The sequence below is a fragment of the Marmota marmota genome, unplaced genomic scaffold (genome assembly GCF_001458135.2).
Source record: "Marmota marmota marmota unplaced genomic scaffold, marMar, whole genome shotgun sequence".
Lineage (NCBI taxonomy): Eukaryota > Metazoa > Chordata > Mammalia > Rodentia > Sciuridae > Marmota > Marmota marmota.
In genome coordinates this window covers 1,838,126-1,845,240 of record NW_026000338.1, presented here as the reverse complement: position 1 = coordinate 1,845,240, position 7,115 = coordinate 1,838,126, and positions in this window count along the sequence as shown.

Here is a 7,115-nt window from a genome sequence, read left to right as displayed (position 1 = left end):
ACAATTTTTCATATCTCTGGTTGTACACAAAGTATAATCACACCATTTGTGTCTTTATACTTGTACTTAGGGTAATGATGTCTGTCTCATTCCACTGTCTTTTCTACCCCCATGCCCCTTCCCTCCCCCTCCCTCCCCTTTGCCCTATCTAGAGTTCATCTACTACCATGCTCTACCCCCCAACCCCATTATGAATCAGCATACTTATATCACAGAAAACATTTGGCATTTGGGTTTTTGGGATTGGCTAACTTCATTTAGCATCATATTCTCCAACTCCATCCATTTACCTGCAAATGCCATTTTATTCTCTTTTAATGCTGAATAATATTCCATTGTGTATACATACGACATTTTCTTCATCCATTCATCTACTGAAGGATATCTAGATTGGTTCCACAGTTTAGCTATTGTGAATTGAGCTGCTATATATATTGATGTGGTTTTGTCCCTGTAGTATGCTGTTTTTAAGTCCTTTGGGTATAGACCAAGGAGTGGGATAGCTGGGTCAAATGGTGATTCCATTCCCATGTTTCCAGGGAATATTCATACTGCTTTCCACATTGGCTGCACCAATTTGCAGTCCCACCAGCAATGTATGAGTGTATCTTTTTCCCCACATCCTCACCAATATTTATTGTTGTTTGTATTCTTAATAGCTGTCATTCTGACTAGAGAGAGATGAAATCAGAGTAGTTTTGATTTGCATTTCTCTAATTGCTAGAGATGTTGAACATTTTTTCATATATTTGTTGATTGATTGTATATCATCTTCTGAGAAGTGTCTTTTCAGTCCTTGACCCATTTATTGATTGGGTTATTTGTTTTTTTGGTGTTTAGATTTTTGAGTTCTTTATATATCCTGGAGATTAGTGCTCTATCTGTGCGTGTGGTAAAGATTTGCTCCCAAAGTGTAGGCTCTCTATTCACCTCACTGATTGTTTCTTTTGCTGAGAAGAAGCTTTTTAGTTTGAATTCATCCCATTTATTGATTCTTTATTTTAATTCTTGCACTATAGGAGTCAGGGCCTAATCCAACATAATTGAGATTTGGGCCTACTTTTTCTTCTATTAAGGACTCAGTGTCTCTGGTTTAATTTCTATGTCCTTGATCCACTTTGAGTTGAGTTTTGTGCATGGCGAGAGATAGGGGTTTAATTACATTTTGTTGCATAGGGATTTCCGGTTTTCCCAGCACTATTTGTTGAAGAGGCTGTCTTTTCTCCAATGCATGTTTTTGGCACCTTTGTCTAATATAACTGTAATTATTTAATGTGGTTATTAATATGATTGTTTTTAAATCTACCATCTCACTGTTTGCCTGCCTTCTATTCTATATGGGATTTATTCACTTTTCTCTCCTTTTTACCTTGAATTATTTATGATTCCATTTTACCTCTTGATGACTTATTAGATATAATGCTTTGTTACTTAGTTCTTTTAGGGTTTATAGTATACACCTTTCATTTATCATAGTCCACTTCAAGTATAAGAACTTAAAATAATGTTCTTCCATTCCCCCTACTAGCCTTTGTGCTCTTTTTGTTGTATATTTCATTCCATACATATTGAGCCCTATAATGCTTTATTTTTGCTTTCAACAGTTATTTTTTAAAGAGATAAGACAAAAATAAGAAAAATATTATTTTAATTTATTCATGTGTTTATCGTTTTAGTGCTTTCAATTTTTTGTATAGATCCAGATTTCCATCAGGTATTATTTTCCTTCTACCCAAGGGACATCCTTCCTATTTCTTGTAGTGCAACTCTCCTCCTAGTGATGAATTATTTCAGTTTTTGTGTGTCTTTTTAAAAAAGAACAAAGTCATTTAAAAAGTCAATGAAATGTTTTTATTTCACCTATGCTTTACAAGGATATTTCATTATCATAGGATTTAGATTGGCAGATTTTTTTCTTTTGTTACTACAAAAAAATTGCATTAAATCTTTCTTGCATTTCTTTGATGAAAAACTTGTTATTTTTCCACTTCCATTTAATTTAATTATTGATGAACTAGGATTTATATCTGCCATTTTTGCTAATTGTTTTCTATATCTTTTCTCTCCATTACTGCTTTCTTTGATGTTAACTAGACATTTTCTTTTTCCTTTCTTGGTTACTGGGGATTGAACCCCTAGGAGTGCTCTACCACTTAGCTATATCCACAGCCCTTTTTATTTTGTTTTGAGACATTAAATTTAAATTGCCCAGAGTGGTCTTGAATTTGAGATCCTCCTGCCTCAGCCTCCCTAGTCTCTGGGATTATAGGCATGTATAACTAGGTATTTTCTTGTGTATCTGTGATGGGGATCCTCAAGACTATCTCCAAAACTCATAGGACTCAGAAGTCATTATACTCATGGTTTATTACAGAAACCAGATACAAAGCAAAATTAGTAAGGGTTTATGGGCATGTGGGGCAAAGTCTGGAAGAAACCAGATGCAAGCCTTCAAGAGTCCTTTTCCAGTAGAATTTCACAGAATGCACTTAATTCCTCTATCTACAACATGTGTGAAATATGGTCTTTCATGTAGCTCACTTGAGCCTAAATATTCCAGAGGTTTTGTTCATGTGGGTGTCCAGTGCCTGCTTGATGGATTGTAGTTACCAAAACCATCAGAAGGAAAGCAGTCGTTCCCCATAAATCACATTGTTTATGCACACCACAACAAATTGTTAGTGTGGTTCAAAGCTCCAAGTATGCAAAATAATCTTATCAGTTAGAATTTTCAAATGCCTTAATTCCTACTTCCTAGACAAGGGCCATTTGTAAGAACAGATAACTCTGGGAATGTGTAAGGTGTGAGCAAATCAGACCTGCTGAGTCAACTCTTTGCTGTAAGTCCACCCAAAATAGGCAAAGACTTGAAGAAGCAACTAATTCATCCTATCAAGGTGTTTTATATATATGTGTGTGTGTGTGTGTGTGTGTGTGTGTGTGTATCCATATTTGTATTAATTTGTTTCTTCCCTTGGTCTACCTTTATACTTTATGATAAATACATCAAGGTATTTAGCAATTAATTAGTTGATGGTTAACTTGATCTGGTCCCTCCTAAAGCCAAGCATTTTCCATTGATATCAGGTCCTGAGGAAACTTTAGTTACATTTACTTTATATATAATTATCAATATCTGAATTATGTCTTATTTACATAAGGTAATTGAATCTAACCAGCAAATTCTAACATTACACCATATTACACAATGGTTATAGTACTGTTATGTATCATTCCACAAGTAGAATTAGCTATTTGTTATACCTTCCCAACATAATTGGCCCTTGACCACGTGCCAGATGTTCTTTTTTTTCATGCAAGAGAACTTTATTAGAAATAAAAATAAAGTAAAAGTGAGGCTTAAGCAAAAAGCACTCTCAAGAGAGACAGTGGACCATCTCCAAGCTGAGAATGACAAAGGAGACAATGCTGTCCCCAATTTTATTTCTGTTTGATGTTTACCAGGAGAACTGGGAGCCACCTTCTGTGCTCTTTGCCAATCAGGTGTTCAGCTCCTCCTTCACGTCAGGTGGTGGAGTTTTTGACCTTAGTTGGTCTTCTCCGGAACTGTCATGGTAGCCATCCTATTTAGGGGATACTACCAGATGTTCTTATAGAAAGGTGCTGTCACAATTTACCAGGATTTGGATACTTCCAGGTTCCAAGTTAGATAGTATATTGGTTTGCTTGGACTGTCATTACAATATACCATGGACTAGGTGGCTTTAACAATGGACATTTATTTTGTCATAATTCTGGAGGTAAGTCCATGATTAAGGCATTGGCAAGTTTGGTTTCTTCTGAGGTCTCTTTCTCTCTGACTCTCAAATGACCACCTTCTCATTGTGTCCTCACATGGTCTTTCCCCTGCATAATAGATCCATGGTGTCTATATGTCCAAATTTTCTATTATGGTACCAGTCAAATTGGATTAGGCCCTACCTAATGGCCTCATTTTAATGAAATCCCCTCTTTAAAGACCCTATCTTCAAATATAGATACTAGTGGTTAGGGTTTTAACATTTGAATGGTGGGGGAGACACAATTCAGCCCATAACATTTGGGGCAAAGCTAGTCATCCTGTCTCAATTCACATGATTTTACTAAGACTGTTTTCTTTATGTGCTGTTATGTAGCAAGGCCCATCTGTTTCTTATGACAAGTATAAGGGTACAATTTAGAATGATTTCTACTGATAACTGCTGCAAGGTACAATTTATTTGATTCATTCTTGGGTTGAGGGTAAACAATATACATTTATGTAAATTAATTTTGCTTCTAGAGAACTTAGAAGTTTGGAGGTCAATAACATTTCCAGAAGTGTTGATGAAGGTCATTACCTATGGTGAAAGGTATTAACCTATTTCTAGTTCAGGATCTGTCTGTTTTAAAAGAGTCAGAAGACCCTCTTGGGTCAGGGTATAAGCCCTTTCTGAGCACTGAGTCCTAGAATTCTGCAACATTTTTCAGTGAATCTGCCTGACTGAGTTTGCTAAAACTTCACCATCTTTCTAGGCTGATTATCATCCTCTTCCTTTCTTCTGGAAGTGTATCCCTTCTAATTGGTTTATTCTACCTAACATCTTTTTTCTTGTAAATACCATGCATTAAAGGAGAACTCAGTTTGATCCAGCAAATATCACTACTTGTTATATCTCCTCATAAAATCAGTATGTTCAAGAGACATCTTCACTTCCATGTTCATTGTGGTACTATTCGCTATAGCCAAGAAATGTAAACAATCTAAGTGTCCATCAAATGACTAAAGGATTAAAAACATTGATACATATACACAATGCAATATTATTCATCCAAAAGAATGAAATCCCGTCATTTACAACAACATATATGGAACTAAAGATCATTATGTTAAGTGTAATAAGCAAGGTACAGAAAGACAATTGCTTCCTGATCTCTTATGTGGAATCTAAAAAGCTTAATATCATGGATGTTGAGAGTAGACATGGTGCTTAGCAGAGGCCAGGGAGAGTAAATAGTAAGGGATTGGGATTGATCTGTGGATACTAAGTTAGATAATAAGAAGTCCTGGCATGCTATTTATTGCATGGTAGGGTAACTATAGATAATCATACTGTACATTTCAAAAAGCTAGAAGAAAGTATTTTAAAAGTTTTCACAATAAAGAAGTCATAAAAGCTTGAGAAGATAAATATGTTTAACCCAATTTAAACATTATACAATGTATACATCTATTGAAATATCACATGATACTGCATTAATATGTATATTTTTATGTTTTTATATATTGTTAAAATTAAATAAATGAAAAAGGATTCAAGTTTATCCTTTGATGTTTAAACTTGGCATCTATTGCTCATATAAGCTCTTTTCTGTCTTGTTGACCAGTATTTAATCCATCAAGTGTGTGGTTGCCATCATGTACAAATTGCTTGAGTGCAATTAGGACACATTTTGTACCCCAAAATGTTGGGTCTCCATACAGAAGTTATGTAGCTAGTAATCACACTTACATGTAATTTACTCTTGAGTTTGACATAAAGGCCTTCCTTGCCTCAAGGTGGAGTCAATTCCTATGGGAATTTGAGCCTACCATGTGCTGCCTACTACCTTTCCATCAGAAACTCATTGTTTTTTATTTTATTTAATAGCTTTATACCCACAGAGACAAGGGTGAATTGCATTTATACATAATACACTTTGTTTTTAAAATATGTATGTAAATTTAATAATGAAGCTATAGGAAGTTGCAGGAGGTCTAAACAAGAAGCAACTAACTACTTGTAATAACAGAGCATCAGTGTGGTATCTCAAAATACCCTGGAGCCTCCTGAGGTTTATACATAATATGCTTTGGCATCATGGGCAAGTGACTGTGACATTCTGTTCAAAATAACCAAAAACTTTTCTTAAGTATTTAGTGATCAAAGTTTGCAATTACGCAGTGATCTGTGTGTCAACTATAAACTGCATGGTTCGATGATTTGACAGGGAGTAATTCCTAGAAGATTATTCCGAAATGATACTGTTTTTAGTATATTTAACATGAATTTTAAGAATCAAAAGATATTACTAGAGACCCATCAGAGAACCTGACCAGAATATTTCCCAGCATGATTCCCATTAGGGCATCTGATGTAACTGTGGTAAGAGAGAATTGTATTCTCTTTCTCTGAGCCTTGCTTGAAGAACTAATGTAATATTGTATTTCCCTCATTGCATAGTGGAAAGGAGCAAGAGGGCAGCTGAGTAAGATCTTCCAGTGATCACCCCTGTAGACACATCAAGTCAAACAGCTACTCATGCACCAAACTACCTTCACAGAGCTAAGGAAATCAGATGAGAGACCATATTGCCTGCTTTTTGTAAAACAAAATGAAAAGACAAGAAGGCAGAAAGGAAAGAGTTGACCACATAACCCCTCCCTCAACTCCAAGCAGCCCAGCGTGGAAAGAAGTGCCTCCTGCTTGGAGGGAGAAGGAATTAATTCCCTCATTGTATAATCCATCTATCTGTTCTTTTACCTGCAGCTATATTTCTTTTATTTGTCATTGATTTCTTTAAAAAGATTTTAATAGTTATTGATGGACCTGTATTTATTTATTTGTTTATATGTGGTGCTGAGAATAGAACCCAGTGCCTCACACATGCCAGGTGAGCACTCTACCACTGAGCCCCAACTCTAGCCCCTTGTCATTGAATTTAACCTTAAATATTTATCTTTGGAGGATAGAACTGACCCAGATTGATGGCAGCAGCAATGTGAGTCTAGTGTGTGCTTCCATTTTAGTCCATTCCTACCTATATAGAGTTACACATATATATAACTAATGGCTTATCTTGATCACTGGGCAATATAACTGCTACCATTGTTGATCCCAATTTTATAAGATGGGTATAAAGTTTAATCCATTCCAAATTCCAATAGTCCCCCTCTTATCCAGAGGAGTTGAGTTCCAAGACCCTCGGTGGATCCTGGAAACCACAAATTTAATGCCTTTTTCCATTTATCATGCTGTGCCCATATTTTTTTGCAGTTTAAGATGTGACAGCAAAACTAGCAGATTTCTTTTTCCTTCTTCATCAATTCACAGATACAAGATTCAGTCTTAATGTAGATCTTAGTAATTTCAGCA